Raw genomic sequence first — 25,885 nt, forward strand, 5'->3', positions numbered from 1 at the left:
GAGGAGGAGAGGAGGAGAGGAGAGAGAGAGGAGGAGGAGAGTAGGAAGAGAGGAGAGAGGATGAGAGGAGAGGGAGAGGGAGAGGAGAGAGGAGAGAGGAGAGAGAGAGAGGCAAGAGAGAGGAGATAGAGGAGAAAGTAGGAGAGAAAACAGGGGAAACTGCCGTTTTTAAAACCATCAGATCTCGATCACAAGAAAAACACGGGGGAAACCTACCCCATGATCCAATCACCTCCCACCAGATCCCTCCCTCAACACATTGGGATTACAATTTGAGATGAGATTTGGGTGGGGACACAGAGCAAAACCATATCACTACCATTTGTTCATTCATTCAATAATTTATTGATATCTGTATAAACTCAGTGTTTATACCCTGGGTTATAATTTAATGCTGCTTTATTTTGTTGCTCAAATTCCTTTGAATTGGGAAATTTTTCAGTGTGCTTCTATGTCTCTTTGACATGCACCCATCAATGGAGGGGTAGTGGGCTTTGCTGCTGCGGTTGTTGTTGTTGCTATTTTTATTTATTCATTTATTTTCCTTTATTTTTAAGCACTACCTTTCTTCCTGGCATTATAAGATGCTCCAAGAGTATCTTGTATCATTCGTGCTTCAGTTCTAGAATCAGTTATTTCTCCAAATAACTCAGGATCCTTTTATTGGAGAATAGTATTGGAAATCAAGAATTGGGTGCTAGGTATGCTTTTTGCTACTTAGGTAACATTTCTTCTGTGCATTCTGTATTAGTCCATACTCGCACTGCTATAATGAATTACCTGAGACCAGGTAATTTATAAAGAAAAGATGTTTAATTCACTCACAGTTCCACAGGCTTTAAAGGAAGCATAATGGTTACTGTGGAGGCCTCAGGAAACTTTCAATCAGAGCAGAATGCAAAAGGGAAGCAGGCACATCTTACATGACTGAAGCAAGAGGAAGAGAGAACAAAAGAGGAGGTGCTACACACTTTTAAACAACCAGATCTCGTGAGAACTCACTCACTGTATTGTACCAAGGGGGATGGTATTTAAACATTCATGAGAACTCTACCATCATAATTCAATCACTTCCCACTAGGCCCTACCTTCAACACTGGGGAATACAATTCAACATGAGATTTGGATGGGGCAGAGATTCAAACCATATCACTTTGCTAATTTACAGAACAACTAATCCATGTATATACACATATATGTGTAAATATTTCTATAGTATGTACCCCTGTAGGTATATTGACCTAACCATGAGTTTTTAGAATATCTCCAACTCTAATATATTACCATTTTGATAATTTGAGCATTTTCTCCTTGCCTTACTCCAGAATTGCCACTACAAGACTGAGAAACCTGGATCCCACTATTCACAATCCATTTACCTAAATCTTTAATTTATTTCATTAGAGCTTTGAAGTTTTCTATATACAGAACCTCTACAGAATCTACCACCTGAGTATTTATAATTTCTATGTGTTGAATACATTTCAGGTCCCCTCCTCTAGCTATTTTGAAAACAAACAAACAAACAAAACAGCAATACATAGTTGGTAACTATAGTCACCCGACTCTGCTATGAAACATTCAAATTTATTATTTCTACCTATCTATATGTTTGTACCCATTAAGCATCCTGTCTTCATCCCTGCTACACCCAGTATACACCCTTCCCATTTCTGGTATAATTCATTTCACATTCTACCTCAATGTGGTCAACATTTCAAACTCCCACATATAAATGCTAACATGCAATATTTGTCTTTCTGTGCCTGGGTTATTTCACTTAATAACTCCAGTTCCATCCATACTGATGCAAATGACATGATTTCATAAGTTTTTATGGTTGAATAGTATTTTACTGTATATATGTACTACATTTTCTTTATCCATTTGTCTGTTGATAGACACAAGTTAATTCCTTATCTTTGCTACTGTTAATAGTGTGCTGCAATAAGCATGGGAGTGCATGTTTCCCTTTGATATACTGATTTATTTCCCTTTGGATAAATACCCAGTAGTTGGATTGGTGGATTTTAAAAAAAAATTCTGTTTCATTTAGTTCTCTGTTTTATCCTTATTATAGAATCTTACTATTGAATTTTTTTCTTGCTTTTACACTCCTTTGATGTGTATCATTAGATTGTTTCCTTGAAATCTTCATACTTCCTTTTTTTTTTTTTTTTTTTTGAAACGGAGTTTGGCTCTGTCGCCCATGCTAGAGTGCAGTGACAATCTCCGCTCTCACTGCAAGCTCCACCTCCCGGGTTCACGCCATTCTCCTGCCTCAGCCTCCCGAGGAGCTGGGACTACAGGCAGGCATCCGCCTCCACGGCTGGCTAATTTTTTGTATTTTTTAGTAGATACAGGGTTTCACCGTGTTATCCAGGATGGTCTCGATCTCCTGACCTCATGATCCGCCCGCCTCGGCCTCCCAAAGTGCTGGGGTTACAGGTGTGAGCCACCACGCCAGGCTGAAATCTTTCTACTTCTTAATGAAGGTATTTTTTGCCATAAGCTTTCCTCTTAGCACTGCTTTTGCTGTATGCTACAGGTTTGGGTATATTGTGTATCCTTTTTCAATTTTTCCAAAAATATTTTTGATTTCCATCTTCATTTCTTCATTGACCCAGTGATCATTCAGGAACATGTTTTTGTTCCAACTACTTGTATGATTTACAAAGTTACTCTTGGTATTGATTTCTAGTTTTGTTCCATTATGGTCTGAGAAGATACTTGATGTAATTTTAATTTTTGTTAATTTGCTGGAACTTGTTTTATGTCTAACATATGCCCTATCCTTGAGGATGTTCTGTGTGCTGATGAGAAAAATGTGTAGTCTGCATTTGTTGACAAAATGTTTTTTAAATGTTTATTAGGTCCATTTCATCTAAAGTGTAGTTTAAATTCAATGTGTCTTTGATGACTTTCTGTCTAGATGTTCTGTCTAATGTTGACAGTGGGATGTTGACATCCCCAACTATGATAGCATTGCAGTTTATCACTTTTTTTAGATATGGTGCAATTTGCTTTATGAATATGGGTGCTCCAGTGTTGGGTGCATATATACCTAGAATAGTTATATCCCCTTGCTGGATTGATCCTGTTATAGTTACATAATGACCTTATTTGTCTTTTTAACAGTTTTTGACCTAAAATCTGTTTTATCTGATGTAAGTATAGTTACTCCTGTTCACTTCTGGTTTCAATAGGTGTGGGATATTTTTTGCCATCTCTTTACTTTTAGACTATATGTGTCTTTATAGGTAAAGTGCATTTCTTGTGGCAGCATATAGTTGGATCATGTTTTTTTAATCCATTCAGCCAATCTATGTGAATAATTTAATTCACTAACATTCAAGGTTATTATTGATTTGTGGGTTTTCTTTCCAGTGATATTGTTCTATATCATTGTCTCTCTCTTTTTTTTTTTTTTTTTTTTCGTTTGTCATTGTGATTTGGTGGTTTTATATAGTGGTACCATCTGAGTCCTTTCTCTTTCTTGCTTTACCAGTGAGTGTTGTAGTTTCATATTTTTATGATAGTAAATTTTATCCTTTTACTTTATGTTTAGGACTCCTTTGAGAATTTCTTACAGGTCTGGTCTATTGGTGATTAATTCCATCAGCTTTTGCTTGTCTGGGAAAAATTTTATTTCTACTTCATTTATAAAGAATAATTTTGTTGGGTATAGTACACTGGCTGGCAATTTTTTTCTTTCAACACTTTCAGTATATCATCCCATTCTCTCCTGGCATGTAAGATTTCTGCTTTGGAATCCACTCTTAGTCTGATGAGGGTATCTTTATAGGAAATTAGACATTTCTTCTTGCTGTTTTGAGAATTCTCTTTATGTCTTTCATTTTAGATGGTTTGACTATAATATGCCATGAAGATGACCATTTTGCATTTTATTTCTTTAGGGATTTCTGAGACTCTTCTATCCGGATGTCTAAATCTTTTGCTAGAATTGAAAATTTTTCATCTATTACTTCATGAAATAGGTTTTCTTGCCCTTTTGTTTTGTCTTAGCCTTCTGGAATACAGATTGTTCAAGTATTTGGCCGTTTTGTAGTGTCCTGTGTGTCACAAAACCTCTGGTTATCCTTTTTTATTCTTTTTGTGTAAATTTTTGTCTGACTAGGTTATTTCAAAAGACAAATTTACATTCTGGGTATTTTTCTGATGCTTAATTTAGACTATTGTAAAAACTTTCAGATACATTTTGTATTTTATTGAATAATAAATATTTCATTCCAGAATTTCTGTCTGGCACTTTTTAATGGTATCTACCTCTTTGGTTAATTACTCATTCATATTCGAATTTGTTTTACTGATTTCTTTGTATTGTTTTTCAAAATTCTCTTATATCTTACTGAGTTTCATTACTATCAACATTGTGATTTATTCTCTCAGGATTGTATGAATTTCTGTTTCTTTGTGTCTGTGGCTGAAGAATTATTGCATTCTTTTGGAGATGTCATATTTCCTTAATTTTTCTTTTTCTGTATTCTTGTATCGATATCTGTGTGTCTTGTGTAACAGTCTCTTCTTCCAATTTTTTGAATTTGCTTTCATAGAGGAGAATTTTTTTTTGAAGATATATCTGTGATGTTGGTTTAGCAGGGCACTTTGGTTTTGATTCTGGGTGCGTGCAGTAGTGTAGTCTCTGTATGATTTATTTGCCTGAAGGAGCATCAGTGATGTCTATGAGTATCTTGGTGGCGTAGGGTGTTGTTGTTAGTGGGGGCTATGATGAAGTTTTGCTAGGGACTAGGTCACCAAGTAGGCCGGTCTTTGGGCCCCAGTGGTGGTAGCAGTGAGCTGAACATGCCTGTTCTTGGGACCCAGGTAGTGTACACTAGTACTTGCATTACTGGATCCAAATGGGCCAATTTTGGGGCCTTCAGGTGGCTTGTTTGGGTATCAGAAATGGCAGCAGTGGGCCAGGCAGGTGGGTGGGTTCTTAAGACCCTGGACAGTGTGAGTGGCACTGGTGATGGCAGTAGAAGTAGTGAAACAACTCTCCTTTCAATGCATTGGGGAGTCTCTCCCTGCTCCCAGCTGATCCTGACTGAGCAGGCTGCCTCACTTCCTAGAATGTCTCTTTAGACTCTTTTTTAACCCGGTTGTTACGTACATTTTTTTTATTAATATGCAAATATTTTGGAATTTTTCAACTATCCTCTGCTTATTGATTTCAAATATATTTTCCTTGTAGACTGCAGATACCTTTTGTATGACTTTATTCTTTTACCTTTTTTAAGATGTGTTTCATGGCATAGTCTGTATCACTTTTAGTAAATGTTCCTTATGAGCTTGATGAGAATATTTTCCTGCTTTATTGGATACAGTATTGTATAAATGCCAATTAGACCAAATTGCTTGGTAGAGCTCTTCAGGTCAACTATTTTCTCTTCAATTTTCTGACTCTTTAGTGTATCAATTACTAAGAGGGGTTCAAAATCTTCAGATATAATACTGAGTTTGTCTGTTTTTCTCCAAAATTCTGTCAGGTTTTGGCTCATGTATCTTTTATCCTCTATTGTTAGGTGCATACATATTTAAGGTTGGTAAATCTGCTTGGATAACTGGCCTCTTTATTATAATATAATATTTCTTTTCATCACTGATAATTTTTATTATTCAAAAGTTAGCTTTGTCTAAAATCAGTGTACCTATGCCAGATATTTTTGATTGATATTAACATGGTATGTGGTTTATTATCCATTCACTTTTGATCTGTCTGTCCTTATATATAAAATGGCTTTTTAATATTTATTTTTAACTTATTTTTAAACTGCTTTATTACAGTACAATTGGCATATGAAAAAGTATTGTTATATATTATGTACAACTTAATTTGTTTGGGGATAAGTATACATTCATAAAATTATCAGACTATCATTTCTCAATGCCATGAACCTAACCTACCCATCTGCTCAAAAAGTTTCTTCCTGTTCCTTTAAGGTGACTTGTTTTCAGACTTTATATACTTGTGTATTATTTGTATTCATTCTTTCACTCTCTTTCTTTAACTGGTGTGTTTAGATCATTCACAATTAAAGTAATTATTAATATAGTTGCTGTAACATCTGTCATGTCTGTAACTGTTTTATATTCTTTGCACTTATCCTTTGTTTCTTTTGTTTTCTTCCCCTGTTTTACAGCTGTTTTCCATTTTTTATTTAGTATGGTATATGATTTCACTTTCTCCTCAGCCTGTCAATTATACATCTAAAATGTTTTTGTAGTAGTTGCACTAAAGCTGACATATATTTAAAACAATCCAAGTTTACTTTTAAATAACAGTATACTGCTTCATGGGTGGTGCAGTTGTTTTAAAACAGACTATTCCCAATTATCATCTCCTATTTTTTGTAACATTCCTATCATTCATCTCACTTTTCCATATTTGCAATGGCACAGTGCATATTTGGAATTATTACTTTGACTAATTATTTCTTCAAAATGAAGGAGAAGTAAGAAGTTTTTTAGATAAACAAAACGTATATTGAGAGAATTAATTGCTAGCAGTACTGCAACAAGTGTTGGAAAAGCTTCTCAGGAAGACAGAAAATAATATAGGCCAGAAGCACATATATACATAAGGAAAGGAAAAGTGTCAGAAAAAAATAAATAAATGAAGGCAATTTTAATTTTAGACAAAGCTAACTTTTGAATAATAAAAATTACCAGTGATAAAAAGAAATATTACATTATAATGAAGAGGCCAATTATTCAAGAAGATATAACAACTTTAAACATGTATGCACCTGACAATAGAGCATTAAAATATATAATAATACTAATATTATTACTAATATTATCTATGAGATCAATCAAGAATAAAATACTATTTTATTTTACCTCCACTGAATTCTCTCAAAATCCATTTGTCTAAGAAACTTGTTTCTCCTTTATTTTGAAGAATAATTTCACTGAGTATAGAATTCTAGGTTGATAATACTTTTCTTTTGATACTTTTTCTATTTTTTTGGTTCCTTTGTTTCTGACAATTAGTTTTCTGTAATTCTTATTCATTTTCCTCCTTATCCATTTCCTCCTTTATTTAGTTCTTGCTTTCTTTCAAGATTTTCTCTTTGTCTTAATTTTTGTCATTTTGAATATGATATGCCTATGTGCATATTTTTAAATACTTGTCCCATTTGGTATTCTCTCAGCTTCCCAGATATATGAATTGTCATCTGTTATAAATTTTAGAACATTCTCAGACATTATTATTTTAATACGTCTTCCATTCTGTTTCCTCTTCCTCCCTCCTCCTCCTCCTCCTGCTCCTCCTCCTCCTCCTTCTTCTTCTTCTTCCTCCTCCTCCTCTTCTATCTGAATTACACATATTTTGCATATTTTTAAATTACCCCAGAGTTCCTATATACTATGCAGTGCCTTTTTTTATTATTTTTCTCTTGTTTTATTTCAGTTTGAGACATTTCATTTGACATATATTTTAGGTTACTGATTATTTCATCAGCTGTATATACACTGTTGAGGATATAATCGAAGCCTTTTTATTCCCTTTTCTGAGCAATTTTCCATTACATTAATGTAGATTACTTTTAATTTATTCAGGTATTTAATTCAGATCACTGTTATCTTATCCGGTGCTATTTTGACATGGCCTAAGATTTGATGCTACATAAGATTTACTGACTACTCAAGAATATATTACTTTGACATGAAAGAACCCAGGTTCAAGTTAATTCATTTACTAAGTTGGTTAAATCATATGCCTTCTATGAGCCTTCATTTGGTAACTCAGAAAATGAAAATAATAATGCTAGTCATATATATTCTTCACTATTATCATATGGACAAAAGGGATTATGGATTATAATCACCATCATTGTTGCTGACAGGTATATAGAAAATAATTTCATTAAAGAAAAGTCCCTACATTTATTCTTTTCCTAATATCTGCATTAAGTAAACTAATAAATATAGTCATTACAAAAACCTCCTTATTATTATTAGTTCAATGTGAGAGCTGCTGCAGAAAAAATATGCTTTATATTTTTTTTCTTGGATATACATAATATTCGTAAATTATGAAATCATTGAAATTACCTTAAAATTGGAAAAAATGTGCATTTCTATTCATGTAACAGTATAAAATTCCTATGTCAATCTCTCTGTCTTTTTTTTTTTTTTTTTTTTTTTTTTTTTTTTTTGAGATGAAGTTTCGCTCTTTCACCCAGGCTGGAGTGCAGTGGCACAATCTCGGCTCGCTTCAACCTCCACCTCCCGGGTTCAAGTGATTCTTCTGCCTCAGCCTCCCGAGTAGCTGGGATTACAGTCATGTGCCACCATGCCCGGCTAATTTTTGTACTTTTAGTAGAGACAGGATTTCACCATATTGGTCAGGCTGATCTCGAACTCCTGACCTCAGGTGATCCACCCGCCTTGGCCTCCCAAAGTGCTGGCATGAGCCACTGCACCCAGCCCCCTATGTCCATCTCTAAAAAACAGGCACTGAATTTGTTTCCTAATGTAAAGAATGAATGAATACATATTATTTTGTGGAAGGTAGTTCTTTTTCAAGTGAAAAATATTGTTCTTGTATTTCTTCATACATCAGAGAATTTTGTATATTTTCTACAAAATTTATTTTTCTCTTCAGAATTGATCTAGACTATAGAACAAATGTTTTAGCAAAAAGTATGATGATAAAACTAGACCAATGGTTTGTAAAGCAATTTCAACTTAATAGGTTTATTTTTAAGTAAAAATAGTCCAGTGAATTTGTTTTCAGGTGAGCAATTCTTAATTATGGCATTCATTTGAGTCTCAGCCAATTTGAAACTATTAGAAAATTAAGTAATACAAGAGAGCACATAATTACTTAAATTCAGTCTTTGTTTCACTCAGTTTTTGATACTACTATAAAAACTCATTTATATGTTTATGTATTTTTATTATAAATTTAAAATATTTTATATGGTGTTATATAGGGATGCTGATGAATATGCATTTTTGTTTAATGTGTGCTTTCCTTGTAATGTAAAATCTTTATGTTTAATTTATCTTCTTTTTATATATTTATGTCACCATTTAACTTTGTAGAGTTATTTTATCTGTAAGGAGTTTGGAGATGATTTGTATACTTTATTTTTGGAATCTAGTAGAGAATCAATAATTGAATACAAATGTGTGAAGCAATTTCAATAAAATAATCAAAGTTAGATCTCCTCCCACTGAGAAGTTACATTCTATTAAAGGGAAAATCAATTATCCCTAGAGGAAGTATAAGGCAAATGACTTTTTGCCCACTGGATAAACCTCATGATTTTGAATCAGTCCTTATCATTTTACTAACAATCAATCCTGCAACCTCATTAAGATGAGTGTGATGAAATGTTAAATTTAACTATTTGAGTTCCTCCTCTTTTCATCAACAGTTTTATCACTTTAACATGTGACACCTATGTGTTTATTATTATTAAAAGACATATATGCTTTATAGAAAATGTTTACTAAACATGAGAAAAGGTAAAATTTTGATACACATATATTTCTTTCAATTTGCATATGCAAGTACCAGGGAACTTAGCACTGTTTATAGTCTATAAACCATAATACACTTGAAACAATTAGTTTCAGACAAGATAAGCTCTCTACTAAAACAGGTAATATATGTATACCTTATCTTTGAGAATAACAGTCTTCAATGACGTTTTGAAATTTTATTTTTATTCAAGTTTTCCACTAGTATATTTAATACTCAATTTTAGAGGTCAACATTGTTTTCATAATGAATAGCATAACCAGCATGTAATAACATTAAAACTATGTTAATGCTTTAAGCAGAGCCACTTTCTTCCAGAAAACATTCTTTATTTTTCCTTCCAGCACTGAAATGAAGATAAAGGTCAAGCAACAACCCACACTTTTATTTCTTGTCAATAACAGTAAAAAGATAACTAGAGAATTTCATTAGCACTTTTTCAAATATAAGATATTTCTCTGACCTCTCTTCACATAGTAATTTAAAATTTGCCTGGGGGAAGAACTAAAATATTTTTCTTTTTTAATTATATTTTAACAACTTTGTCCAAAGACAAATGTTGATGTTTCTTTTACTGTTCCTAGTTTAAATAATATGTTTGAAGTTATTATTTGTCAATAAATGGTTCTTTTAATATGATGATCTTTATGTTTATATAACTAACAAAAAAACCTTTCTCATACTCTGAAAATAAACTAATGCTGTGCTTTTCCAACAGTTCTCTAAGCTGATTTTTTTTTAAATTGGACTTTTGCATATATTCAAATTTCAGAATGGGAGGTTCATAGAAATAATGAGCATTGCACTGAATGTTGCAGAATATGTATATAGTTAGATTAATAAAGAGGAACCATTTATACATTATTTAAATTTTCTTAAAATATATGTAATCATTTATAATTTCTGATGACTCTCAAGAAGTGGGTCAGATAGAATATCTTTAGTACTGATTTTCTAATCGTGTACATAATACACTAATTACCCTGCAGCAGTGAGGGCATTCAGTGCTGGGACCTTTCCCAGGCTCTGAGCCTCACTCTTTCAATGTGCGCTGCCGGTCTATTAGCCATTAACAGTGTCTCAAACAGCAACTGCCAGCAACTGCCAGCAACTGCAAACATCCGGCCTCTGGTGAGAGGTATAAAGGGCCAATTGATAGGAACAAACTTCAGGATGCCTAGAATTGCCAGGACAATGGCAATTTCATTCTTTGGGATTTAATAGAGAACACAACTAAAGGAAAAACAGAAACTACTGTTGTCCTTATGTAAGATGCCATTTTAATTTGACATAATTGCAAAGATTATTTTTAACGTGGCTTTTTAAAAAATTCCTGGATGATGGCAATTTCTTTCTATGAGTTAAAAAATATTTAATGGAAAACACAAATATAAAATAAGAAATTAAGGAAAAAAAAAAAAAAACCTTGTTGTTGAACTTATTTAACATTCCAGTTCACAATTGCACTAATATTTTTCATGTGACTTTTTTCTAAAGTTTTTTTTTTTAATTCAAGTATCACTGTAGAAAATCTTAACATATTTGACATGATGTTTAATAAACAATCAAGTTGATCTTATAGAAGACTGCAGATTTGTGATGTATCTGTGTTTTCCTGGTCAGAAAGCAGCTAAACAGTTATGCAGCTTCAAAGTTAATAGGTAATTTAACAGATAAATAAATCTGTTTTTTACAACTGTGGCTTAACACCTTTTTAGGATTACTCATTTAGTTGTTCTTCCTGTTTCCTGATCAGTTGTAAACTTCCATTATCTCTGAATGACTTCTCTGCTATGATTACTTACATTACATCTCTAATTCAGAATGGTAAAAGAAAACGTAAATAGGTTTTTTAATTATGTCATTGTCTCTAACAACATATTAAATCATAGCATGACACAATCTTACAATTTTTGAATAAACTATGAAAATGTTAGGAAAAAAGATAATCTTCATTTATCAAATAAATATAACTCCAGAATATATATTTTAAAAATTGATATTCTCTTTCTATAAAGCAAAACTTAAAAACAAAACAAAGAACTATGGTTTGTCCCAATTTTCTGTTTCTTAAATCTAGCTGTTGTGACTCAGTAAAACATAGTATTGCATGAGATGCTATGATTAGCTATGGAATCGCTGAAAATTGTTCCTTAGTTTGTGTCCCATTTAACTAGAATCTAACTTCGGTATATCAATGTATTTGATGCCCAGCCACTTGGGTATGCGCATTAAGATTGAAGAAATATAATAATCAGAAGATGTGTTTTGCCAACAATTAACTTCTAGTAATTTGATGTGAAGAGTTGGTTGATTTAAATGGTTTCTTTCTTTTTCAAGCGTGAACAGAGTTTAACCTCCTTTTTGTTACATTTCTGATAGATAGAAGAATAACAAAAATTCCTCCAAAAATGAAAAATAGAGAAACCCTGTATCATATTATTTTAAACATATTCTCAACATTTAATTTGAGATGTTATTGGACTCTTTAAGATTTTGTTTGTTCATTAGTTAATGAAGATAAATAATAGATTAAATAACTGCCAAGATGTTTTCAAACATAATACATTTTCAACGTAATAATTCTGAAAGATAGCTTTTACATGATGTAATAATTACTGCAGAGGAAGAAGAATGTGGGTATAAGCTAAACAAAAATATATCTGTCCTTCTCAAAGCTAGAGAGGATTAGAAAATAGAAGATAAAGAAGAGAGGAAAATGGAAATAACAAAGGAAAACAGGGTGTATATTTTTGATGGAAGACATCTATCTCTCAAAGCATTTCATTTTATTTTTCAGGCTGTTTGTACATGGTAAAGGAAAAATTTTGTGTAAGAATTCTAGTAACTGCAACAAGATTTGGCTACACCTCTAAAATTTAGAGAAGTAGAGCTGTAACTTTTTATTTTTTCCAAAGAATGTCTCAAACACTCTATATTCCAAATTATCTATAAATAATGCCATCCTAATGATTTGCTCAATCTTTTTTCACAAATAAACCAAAAATTTCTCTTGGTTTCCATTTCCTTCTCCATGCAGCCCATATACCATCAGTTGCCGCCTAATGTTCATAAGTGAATAATTTCTGTATTCATTTTTAACAAGCGATAGATAATGTGATCATTTCAACAATTAAATTATCTCATATATTAAACTTTTAAATTTGATGAATGTCAGAGGTTACTTGTTAAATGATCAGGGATGAACAAATTGTGGCTCATAGATCAAATTTTATCTACCACCTGTTTTGTATTGCTTATAAACTAACATAATTTTTGAAATTTTTAAATGAATGAAGAAAAAAGGAAAATGGGGTTTTGCAAAACATGAAAATTGGCCAGGTGCAGTAGCTTGCACCTGTAATCCCAACACTGTGGGAGGCCAAGGGGGCCAGATCACTTGAGGTCAGGAGTTTGAGAGCAGCCTGGCCAACATGGCGAAACCTTGTCTCTACTAAAAATACAAAAAGTAGCTGGGTGTGGTGGCACATGCTTGTAATCCCAGATAGTAGGGAGGCTGAGGTGGGAGAACTGCTTGAACCTGGGAGGCGCAGGTTGCAGTGAGCTGAGATCGGGCCACTACACTGTAGCCTGGGCAACAGAGTGAGACTCAGTCTCAAAACAAAACAAAACAAAACACATGAAAATCATACGAAATTGAAATTACAGTGTCCATAAAGTTTTATTAAAGCACAGGCATAACCATTTATTTATCTATTGTGTTAAAATTCTTTCACATTACAAAAGTAGAATTTAGTAGTTGCTACAGGTACTACATGCCTGCAAATTCTAATATATTTGTAATCTGTTGCTTTTATGATCTGGCCCTATTACAGAAAATTTTGCTGATCCCTGGTTTAGATAAATATATTGTAAATATGAACGTTAAGCTGTTGTTTGATAACTTGTTCATTTATCCAGTAAACTTATACATATATACTTTCTTGTATAATACCTTTTAAAATTTATTAGCTTCTAGGTCTACATTTTTTGGGACATATAATAATATGCTTCTTGCTTCTTGCTTTTTTTTTTTTTTTTTTTTTTGAGACAGAGTCTTGCTCTATCTCCCAGGCTGGAGTGCAGTGGTGCGATCTCACTGCAAGCTCCACCTCCCAAGTTCACGTCATTCTCCTGCCTCAGCCCCCCGAGTAGCTGGGACTACAGGCGCCCGCCACTACGCCTGGCTAATTTTTTGTATTTTTTTAGTGGAGACGGGTTTCACCATATTAGCCAGGATGGTCTTGATCTCCTGACCTCGTGATCCGCCCGCCTTGGCCTTCCAAAGTGTTGGGATTACAGGTGTGAGCCACTATGCCCGGCCCCTTGCTTTTAAGTAAAATAAAATTAAATATACATGAACGTTAGAAATCTTCTAAGAGTTAAAGAGAGTAAGACCAACTAATGATAATAATACCTTCAATTTTTAGAAACGTTTAAGGGTTTAATTCAAAATGTAGCATCACATATTTAATATCATTTGATTCCAACAGAATTTTAGTGAAGTAAGTAAATCAGATACCATGTCTGTGTTATATGAATGTACACATTGACTGAAAAGTTACGACCTTTCCAAGATAAAGTATCAGAGGTAACTTTAGCATGACAAAGTGATATACTTTTGAATATATTACAGTGACGATGGTCATGAAAAATTTCACTATGGTATTTTAATTGGCAGTGAAGAATCTTGCAGTTGGATTCAATACAGAGACATTGGAAGAATAATACACAGAAGAGGCAACATTGAAATAGCACGAACTGGAGGTTCAAAGATATGTTTTTGTATTTCTTTTTTTTTTTTTTTTTTTTTTTGAGACGGAGTCTCGCTGTGTCGCCCAGGCTGGAGTGCAGTGGTGCGATCTCCACTCACTGCAAGCTCCGCCTCCCGGGTTCACGCCATTCTCCCGCCTCAGCCTCCCAGTAGCTGGGACTACAGGCGCCCGCCACCTCGTCCGGCTAGTTTTTTTTTTTTTTTTTTTTAGTAGAGACGGGGTTTCACCATGTTAGCCAGGGTGGTCTTGATCTCCTGACCTCGTGATCCACCCCTCGGCCTCCCAAAGTGCTGGGATTACAGGCTTGAGCCACTGCACCCGGCCGATATGTTTTTGTATTTCATACAAAATAGGAAATAACACTAAGTGGAGGTACCAAGATTTGTTAGGAAAATGATAAATAATACACAAGTACTGTTGAAGTGTAGTGTTTAAATATCAGTAATTGTAAAATGATAACAGTTTCAATGACAAATGTGACTATTAGAATTATTAATAAAAATTTGAAATTAAATCACTTAAATATAACATACAATCTCCGATTCAGATAAAACAATTACATTGGGATACCCTGCATTTGCTAATGGTGGGAAGAATAAACATAGTACATGGTGCTGGAGGAAAAACAGAAAGTGGGCGGTCTAATATGTTAGACATTTGAGGTACTATATGTCCATAATATTTTACTCGAAGCCTTTTGTAACTTTTTTCTTTTGTTTTGTTTCTTGTCATTTTATTTCTTGCCTTCATTTCTTTCTTTTCCTATTTCTATCTTTCTTTCTTTCGTTGTTCTAGTTTTATTTTTGTGGCTGCTGTTAATATGGTACATATGAAGTATATTAAATGTATGGTACACAAATGAACTTAGAGGCAGCACCTTATGATCAAATATGCTACTATATCTGCAACAAAACATACAAGTATTATTTCTGAGTGGGACAAAAATGACTAAGTAGTCTAAATCCAATGTAGGTCAGGCATTACTTTTAAATGAATTTGCCACAAACATATACATTTTTTTTTCTTTTCACGACTACTAGTGTATTTGCAATTATGAATAAGAGATTGAGAATTTACACTGCATTTTGGAGAAATATAAACTATTAAAGATTTTTGAGCAAAATTTTGGTAGCTTGTTTCTTCATTATTTCCTTTGTTTTTGAATACAAAATAGAACTGAAGTGAGAGAGAAGCTACAGGTAGAGAGAACAATCTATGAATTATAGTATAATTTACACAAAGTGCTATAGGCTTGAACTAAATGCTAAAAATAGAAACCAGAAGAAGAAATTGATCTGAAAGAGGTTGGAATAAATCTGACAATATTTAATGGCCCACTCAATATATTTGTTGATGCACTTAAATCCCTATACACCTGAATTGCACATTCTCAGAATAATAATTTTTTTAAAAAATTAATATTTAATCTCTGTGATGAACATGGAAAACTTATGAATGGAATCAGTTAGTAACAAGTCAGATCATTAAAGATAGCTTCAGAAAGATCTACCCCTGTCTAGTGTCAGCACAACTAAAAAATAAGTCCCTACCATTAAATAAACTTTTATTTAACACTTACAATTTTCCTCATGCTATGTGAGACAGAGGACACAAATGTAAAAAAGACAGTCTCTTAAAAAAAAAAAAAAACCCACAGCATTGGAGAAATGAATATATACAAATAATCCCAATTTAGAGTGATAAATGGCATAGCAGTTGAATGTAAAAGGTAGAAAAGGGAAAGGGAAAAAAAGTTAAATTCTTTCTGATGCCCCTAATTATAGAATATGAGAGTGAAAATCAGAAACATTTAGATAAAAAATATATGGTTGAACTGAATCCAAAAGAATAATTTCCAGATAGAAAGGAGAGTAAATAATGTTTGCAAACATACAGACTTGCAGAAGATCACAAGGTACATAGCAGGACCAAGTGACTTAAAATGTGTAGAATGTGAGTTAAGGTTAAGAAAGAGCCAGAGATAAAACTGAAGAGAAAGGAAAGGTCAAGGTTAAAAAAAAAAAAAAAAAAAAAAAGGATACTTAAAAGCTCAATTTGGTTACTCTTTATAGGAAAGAATTGGATGGGGAGGGTGAAGCTTTGTATCTTAGTCTGAGTCTAGTTTAATTAAAAAGTCAGAAATTGAGATAATGTATGTATTATGAAAGTGGAACCAGAAATGAGTAGAAGGAGATGGATTCAAGAGCTATTTTGGGATTAGAATTCGTAGGAAATGTCACATAAAAGATTTATATTGGGACAGTTGAAAAAATACATAGACTACCTTCCACATTGTGATTCCATTTGCTTGGAGGATGGTTGACCCAAGAATCTCGGTAAGAAATATAGAAAAAACTGAGTTTGCAGTGGAAATTATTAATATAAATGTGAAAATTTGAGTTTCAAACATTGATCACACATGTAGATAGATGCCAAGACAGTATGTAAACAGAGGAACTGACATTATGAATAGGACACGTGATTGATAATCTAGATCAAGTAGGTGGTAAAAGCATGCTGTTGATGCTGGAGCCATTGGGCACCTCTTGCTTTAAAAAAAAACCTCAACCTAAACTTCATATCTTATTTAAATTGATCTCAAAAAAGGCCATTAAATGTAAAATATAAAACCATAAAAATTTTTAGAAAAAGAACGGAAATAGTCATCATCATCTAGGCTGAGGGAAAGTTTCTGAGACTTGACCCCCTTAATTATCCATAATAAAAAAAACTGATAAATTGAGTGCATCAAAATTAAAATATTTTTGTTCTACAAAAGACTCTGTTAAGTGGATAAAAAGACAAGCTGTAGACTTGGAGAAAATATTTGCAAGCCATATATCCAACAAAAGAATAGTAACTAGAATATATAAAGACATGTCAAAAGACAGTAGTATAAAAAAGAAAAATCAGGTAGAAAATGGGCAAAAGACCTGACACATAGTTAAAGCAAAGAGTACATACAGATAGCTGGTAAGTACATAAAAAGTTGGTCAACATCATTAGCCAGTAGAGAAATGGAAATTAAAAACCCCATCTCATTGCAGAAAAGCAGTCTGCATTATACAAAATTAATACAAAGTCACTAATTTCTGCAACTTTCTATTTTATTTGCTTCCATGACAAATTGTTTATTTGTGTGTCATTTCTCCATTTCTTTTTCAGGTTCCTTCCTTCTTCTTCCCTAAATTGAATGTGACCACTACTCAGCAATATTTTTTTTATTTCTGTCCAAAATATTTCTTAGAGATTTTATGTTTATGACTTCAAATTCCAAATTTATGTTAATGATTTAGTGTGAATTGTTTCTTTAAGTTTTAAGTGAGTAAAAAGTAATACCTATCAGAATGGCTAAAATTAAAAAAAATAACATCAGATGTGGGTGAGGATGGGAAGAAACTAGATTGCTGGTGGGAATATATAATACTATAGCCACTCTGTATAACAGTTTGGCTGTTTCTTATAAAACTAAACATTCAATTACCATTTTACCCAATAATCATTCCCTTGGGCATTTATCTCAGAGAAATAAAAACTAACATTTATGCAAAAAGCTTTACATAAATATTTGTATTAGATTTACTTATAATAGCTAAAAACTGGAAAAATTCAGTTTTCCTTCCACAGATCAATAGTTAAAAGATAACCCCCAAAACTCTGGTACATGCATATCATGAAACATGACTCATCAATCAAAATAAACAAATTATCAATACAATGTGATAACCTGGTGCATCTATAAAGAATGATACTGAATGAGAAAAGTCAGCTCCAAAACGTTACATACTGTGGTCCCATTTGTATAACGTTCTTAAGATGAGAAAAATGATAGATATAGAAAACAGATTGTTAGTTGCCAGGGATTAAGATGGTGTGATGATAGGAGGGAAGTGGGTGTCACAGTTAAAGGGCAGCTTGTGTGAATAGAAATGTTCTGTATCTTGTCTATGTAAATGTCAATATCCTGACTTGTAAGATGTTACTGTTAAGAGGGATGAGGTAAAAGGCACACAGGATCTCTCTATATAACATATCATAAATGTAAAACTACAATTATCACAAAAGAAAAAGTTTTAAAAAGTAGAAGTTGATGGATTTGCAGTTGTATCCAGGAGGGCAATGTACTTTATTTAGATAGATCAAGTAAACAAAAGTGATGAAGTTTAAATAATGTTAATTTATTAACAAAACTAAAAAATACCATTAATACTTATAAAATATTATTAATTAAATGTTTATCTGAATTATGCAAATACATTTTATAAATGCATATAAAATATTCTATCATGAAGACTGAACATACAGCCTTTACAAGTGCCCACAGAACAGTAAAAAATAAACATATCATAATGCACATATAAATGTTGTGATAAATTCAATAGCACTGCCCAAATTTTTGGACTACAATATTACAAATTAGAATTGTTAAAATTATTAACAAAGTTTAATCAGTTAAACATTTTAACATAGCCTCCAATAATTCCTACAGTGAAAACAGGAGTAAAATTAGACTATGTAGAAAATGAATGTTTATGCCACCAACAATCATACGAAAAAAGTTCCATATCACTGATCATTAGAGAAATGCAAATCAAAACCACAATGAGATACCATCTCATACCAATCAGAATGGCTCTAATTAATAAGTGAAAAAATCACAGATGCTGTTGAGGTTGTGGAGAAACAGAACACTTACATGCTGTTGGTGGGAGTTTAGATTAATTCAACCATTGTGGAAAGCTGTATGGCAATTCCTCAAGCAGCTAAAACCAGAACTACCATTTGACCTAGCAATCCCATTACTGGTTATATACCCAGAGGAATATAAAGCATTCTAGCATAAAGACACATGTATGCAAATGTTCATTGCAACACTATTCACAGGAGCAAAAACATGGAATCAACTTAAATGTCCATCAATGATAGACTGGATAAAGAAAATATGGTACATATACACCATGGAATATTATGCAGCCATGAAAAAGAATGAGATCATGTCCTTTGCAGGAACATGAATGGAGCTGGAGGCCATTATCCTTGGCAAATGGCAGAAAACCAAATACTGCATGTTAGTGGGAGCTAAATGATCAGACCACATGGACACGTAGAGGGGAACAACACACACTGAGGCCTGTCAGATGGTGGAGGGTGAGAGGAAGGAGTGGAGGGAGAGGGTAACAAAAAGTAACTAATGGATGCTAGGCTTACTACCTGAGTAATTAAATAATCCATACGACATACTCCCACAACACAAGTTTATCTGTGTAACAAAACTGCACACGTACCCTTGAACTTAAGATGAAAGTTTAAAACAGAAGAAAATGAATGTTTGCATATACAATTGAAAACATATATATTGCATATAATACATGCAGGAAAGAGATATATAATAAAATAATCGGTATTTATATATTTTAATGCCTTCAGAATACTTTGATATCTCTACTCATAGCCATAAGTGCTCCCAAATGAAGCTAAAGGCATTCAAATGTGTAAAGTAAGTATTAGATAGGGATGCCAGAAAATAACATTAAAGCAGTCTTAAATGGTAATAAAAATAAAGATAAGATCAAGCATTAATGGATCAAGTAATGGAATTAATAAAACATAAAGCCAGTAGTTGTTTCTTTACAAAAAAAGTTTATGGTCAAATAGAAAAATCAATTATACCTCTGAAAAATATAACCATAGATTCTAAAAAAATTAAATATAAGCAATAATTAATGACAACTTTAGTCTTTTACATGAAAATTTCAGCCTCATCACAGTTTTACAAGATAACAAATGTACTAAAACTTAACAAGAGAAAGTTAAGAAACTTGAACTCTCCACTAAACATAAAGAAATGTGGCACAGGCTCATATTACTAGTAATCACTTTTAATTTCCCAATATATAGGTAATTGCTATATACAAGTTGTGATATTATTTTAACCTCTTGTTCTCAAATAATATCACACTTAGAAAATTGATAAATATTACAACATTATAGTTAAAATATATGCTCTTTGGAAAGCTGAAGTTATATTTCCTTCAGGCTAAACGATACTAACAAAATCTCCAACCATTGGAAATATGAGCTGTTATTTTGAGTTGTTAAAGAGTAAAAAACACAGAGCAAGAAAAAAATAGCATAAATTATTCCTGATTTATTTTATTCCCAACAAAATTCCATGTAATATGTTTTCAATAGTGATGGACATTATACATAGTCATAGGCAATGTCTCTGCACTTTTTCCCTGACAAGTTAGTAGTGAGATTGAACTCATCAAGTAAAATGAAGTCAATTGCATTTAGCAGATATTTGCAGCTATTCACGTATCAGCAAAAACTAAAGGAAGAGTTAGCCTTATTTTAACTTTTTGGCAATTGCACCACACGTCTCTTCAAAAAGACCGTATTTAAATGTCCTATTACAATGTCACTATAAGGTAGCTTAACTCTTAGTTGGTAGTCACCTTTCACTAAAATTTGCATCAATTTTTCTCTAAGAGTTCAATATTTATCAGGCAATCTACAGAAAATTAAACTACTGTGTAATTTCCTTGCTGATGAATATATATGTTAGAAGTATGCTATCATTCAAATAGTAATCAAATATAATCATACACCAGAGTATATTTTCCCACATAACTCTATTAACATAATGAAATTCAGAGCTAAACGGAAAATATTTACATAGGTATAAAATAATTGGCATATATGTAAGGTTTTCAGAATATTTTCTTTAATATATATAGATATCTTTGAAAGGGAGGAAAGTTTTCTTGGTATAATCTTGTGCCCTTTGTCTGCCTCTTTCATTAAAACATCTTAAATCTGTTCTTATATGTTCCTATGCCAACCGTGTGCAATCTGGCTGTTCCTACTCATACATTTAATACATAGAATACCTTTACTACAATAGGTTCATACCCATTGAAAATAGACTAGAGGGAGACAGCAAGCTGGTCATGCTAGCAAGTCATTGCTAGCTCTGAAATTATCCCTAATCTGATGCTAAATTTGCACTTTACCACCCATAATTTTCTTGGTATTTGACCAGTAATCCATTTGAAATTGACACTATTTTTATATTTATCTTACATTTGTGATTAGCTTCTGAACAGATGTACTTCTCCCTATGATTCATTGTGTGTTTCAATAGGATTTATTTCTGAATTTCTTTCTCTTGTGATGCTGACTCACTAGAACAACCATATCCTGACCTGTTTCCTCCACTCCAATCAATCTCCTCTATAAGGAAGCAAAATTAAATCATGACTATGTTAATTGCTAGAGATATGCCAAAAAAAAAAAAAAAAAAAAAAAGCCAGGAGTCTGACTTCTGACCAGGAGTCAGAAGCCCCACAACTTAGTCTAACTTTAACCTGTTGGTGTAACATAGGCCTTTTCTGAGTCTTAATATCTTTAGTAAATAGACAAATGTAATGGTATGGATAGAGCTGGAGGCGATTATCCTTTGCAAACTGCGTTAACAGTAGCAGAAACGAAACACTGCACCTTCTCACCTGTAAGTGGGAGCTAAATGATGAGAACACATGGACACAGAGAAGGGAACAACACACTGGGGACTATTGGAGGGTGGAAGGTAGGAGGAGGGAGAGGATCAGGAAAAATAACTAATGGGTTCTAGGCTTAATACCTGGGTGATGAAATAATCTGTACAACAAACTCCTATGACGCAAGTTTACCTACGTAACAAACCTGCACATGTACCCCTGAACTGAAAGTAAAAGTATAAAAAAGTACAAATTGGGTCATATCACCCTGCTACCCCCTTTCTAAATCCAATTAATGCCCCTCTTCCTTATTGAATAAAACCTCCTCTTGTCCACATGAACGCCCCTTCCAAAAAAAATTAAAGGTTGGTATGTTGAAAGCTTTTGGAGTCCCAAAAGTCTTTAGGACTTGAGGCATCAAAGAAATAAATCTTAAGGGTATAATGTTAAGTCAGAACATTTGAGAACATTTTCCTTGAACAAGAGCCCTTGGAATGACATCATTTAAGTAGCTACTCAACCTATGCACAAATGTAATATGAAGATATGTTCAATTAAGGCTCATTGAGTATCTCAATGCAGTAGCTAAAATTACATTATTAAGTAATGGCAAAAAGTTAACTGGGTGTTAACTTTAGTGGCTTTAGTGCCAACTAAAAGGAATGGTAAATTTTCCCAATCTGATCAGAAGTGTTTTGAAAATATTATTTGATTTCAGTTTTTATTAACCTGCTCAGCAAAAATCCCTTTATATCGCACACAGAGAAAAGATAGTGTGTTATCTTGTTGTTCAACTAAAGACATTATATATTCAAATTATAATTTACTGCCTTGGTGTAATAAAAAGCAAATACATTTTTCCCTAATCTTTTTGTAACTCAAATACAAAGTCTTTCAAAATCAAAATATTGTTTATGTTGATCTTATATGGCATTTTACAGCTGGAATATTGAGAATTAGGTTATTTTCAGAGTTAGATTGTGAAATTAAATTTCACAGTTAAATATTTACTGTGGATAAGAAAGGGTGTAACATACTAAATTTAACATATTATTAGTGGACACAGCTATCTAATTTGGCTTGTTCTTTTGTTATCTACACATATAACAGAAAAATCTTTATGTTAGATAATTTCTTTTCTGAAAGAATTAGATGTTTCACTTTTATCTTGCAATCTAGGAACACAGAGAATCATGGCTCTCGTGCACTACAATATTTAGTTACCATCCCTGGAAAGGTAAACAACTGTTTGCCTTAGAAATCCCTTAATGCTTATAGAGCAAAGTACTGTTATTTTAAAAACGCATGTCAGCATAACAGCCATACTGTCCAAGTATTTACTAAATACAAAGGAAGTAAGCTACAGTTCCTTTTAAATGTAGGTTATTACTTCAGTCTCCAACCCATTAAGTTTTCTAAACTAGGGCTTGTGGTATTTGGCATCAATTCTCCTATTCTTTTGATAAGTACCTAAACAGGATGTCCTTGAAAATTAAATGAGAAATAGCTCTGGAAGTTTTCCTCCCTCAGGAATAAGCATTAAGATTGGCAGATGGCTTAAGTGGAAATACACAGGAATGCACTTTAGCCAGCATTAGAAAGTGTTCCAGCAGATATTACTGAGGTTAATTCATGAAGGCCCATCTCACTTCCTTCTGAACTGAAATGTTTAAATGGCCTTGAGTTGAAGATGCTTAATTTGTGTAAACTATTCCAAGTTAGTCTCAAAGAGAGGAACTGATATATAACTAGCATTATAAAATTGGTGTCTGATTCTCTACCACAGGAATTTTATTTTTTGATAATGAAGAAAGAAGAAATATCCCAACTGAATATTTTTCTAAATCTTGGACTGCTAAGTCATTCTGCATACAATTTAAATTCTCTATCTTTATATTTTTTTCTTTTCTTATTCCCCTATTTAAGCACTTAAAATTAAATTAATATGGCACATATTTCATTATACTCTCAGGATTAAGAGTTCATAACTTCATGAAAAATTTAAGTGCTCGGTAGTAATGTTATACAAACATTTGAAACATTTCAACTAATTTTCCAAGTTAAAGATGTCATGTATTAGAAATAATTGGGGAAAATCCATGAACATGGGAATTGGGAACATATAGTATTTGAAAGTAATACCCTATTTTTATTTAATTCAATATTTCATAAGCAGCAGTTATCCCTGTAGACTATAATAATTTTTATGTTGATATTTCTGAAAGTATGAACATAACGTATTCAACAAATAGGAAAAGTCCTAGGAATTAACTCAAATGGGGAAAACATGGAATTGTCCAGCATACTCCAGCAGTAACATTTTTAGTGACATAAATTGAGCTTTCCTGTGCTTAAGTACCAAGTAGGTAAAGCATAGGAAAATGCATACAGAAAATATTCGAGGAATATGAAGAACTTTTAAACTTATAGTATTAATATCTTCCTTCAATCTACCAGCTTAAATTAGCAAGTCAGCTATTCACATTTCATTCATTGTGAGGATATATGCTTATTTGGTTAAACTGGAGGTCAAAAAATAAATAACAATTAAAATGATATTGATAAATGAGAGATTTAACTTCTAGGATTTGTTCTTTATTTAACTCAAATTGTATTATGTAATTTCCTTTCAATCACTCTAACCTTTTATGTATTACATTGCTATCCTGAGAGTGTGTGTACGCTCTTCCCTACTATCTTAATTTTAATGGTAACAGAATAGAGTAGAATCCAGCTAAACACTAAATGGACACTTGTTACTATTTTATATACAGCATGTTCAGCTACCAGACATTCTCTATCTCCATTTATCCACATACTAAATTCTGCCTTGAAATTATAAGTAATATATAAGAACTTGGGGAAGTAAATTCTGTGAGCTAAAATGATCTACGTTCAAACGAATCAATATATTTATAGATTTCGGAATCTTTTTAAAAACTAAACTTTAGGCCGGGCGCGGTGGCTCAAGCCTGTAATCCCAGCACTTTGGGAGGCCCAGACGGGCGGATCACGAGGTCAGGAGATCGAGACCATCCTGGCTAACACGGTGAAACCCCGTCTCTACTAAAAGCTACAAAAAACTAGCCGGGCGAGGTGGCGGCCGCCTGTAGTCCCAGCTACTCAGGAGGCTGAGGCAGGACAATGGCGTGAACTTGCAGTGAGCTGAGATCCGGCCACAGCACTCCTGCCTGGGTGACAGAGCGAGACTTCGTCTCAAAAAAAAAAAAAAAAAAAAAAAAAAAAACTAAACTTTAATAATAAAAATCACTGGAAAATAAATATACTTATAATTCATGTCATTAAAATGGAAACATTAAGAAACATGCACAATTCTTCATAGGGTATTTTCAAAATGTGTTATAATGCTAACTTGCTCAATTTGTGTGTGTTTATGTATGTTTGTGTGTATTTTTCTGTCTGCGTGTTGATTTTGGCTTTAGCTGTAAATTGAAATCAGAAAAATATGTAGGCAAAGTTACTTCCTTATTTCCTAAAAATATATACTATATTATCTTTTAAATAAGAGGTTGGAAATGTTTTTATTCAATGAACTACTTTTTTAAAAAAGCAAACTTAATGTTGTTTACATGAGTATGAATTGCTATGGTCGTAGTTCTAAATGAGTCAAAATGTCTCTGAGATTACCCCACCTTTTCCTTCTCTACTCCTAAGAAACCAAGAGCTTTGTTTCTCAGTTATTTCTTGTGTACATCAAAGTTCCCAAATTTCCAGTCCAGGCCTCTGTCATGAGGCCCAGAAAAGCCAGATTCAATAAAATAAACCCTGTACTGAAATCACTATAGTCATTCTCTTCAATCTGGACTTTTCTTTTGTATTCCCCAGACAATTCCATAGCATTACCCTCTGACTACCCAAAACAGAAAACTCAAATTCTAAATACTCTCTCAAGTCAATTATCCAATCAGTAATTAGATCATGTCAATTCTATTTCTCAGATGGTACTATTTTCCTGCTTTAAAAACAGATTTATTTCAGAGTTATTATAGTAGCTCTATAACTAGTTTTTTATCCTTCCTGGATTACCCCTTCCAACACCTTTTTCATATTATTGTGAGAGTAATCTT

Source organism: Rhinopithecus roxellana, chromosome 18 (genome assembly GCF_007565055.1).
Source record: "Rhinopithecus roxellana isolate Shanxi Qingling chromosome 18, ASM756505v1, whole genome shotgun sequence".
Lineage (NCBI taxonomy): Eukaryota > Metazoa > Chordata > Mammalia > Primates > Cercopithecidae > Rhinopithecus > Rhinopithecus roxellana.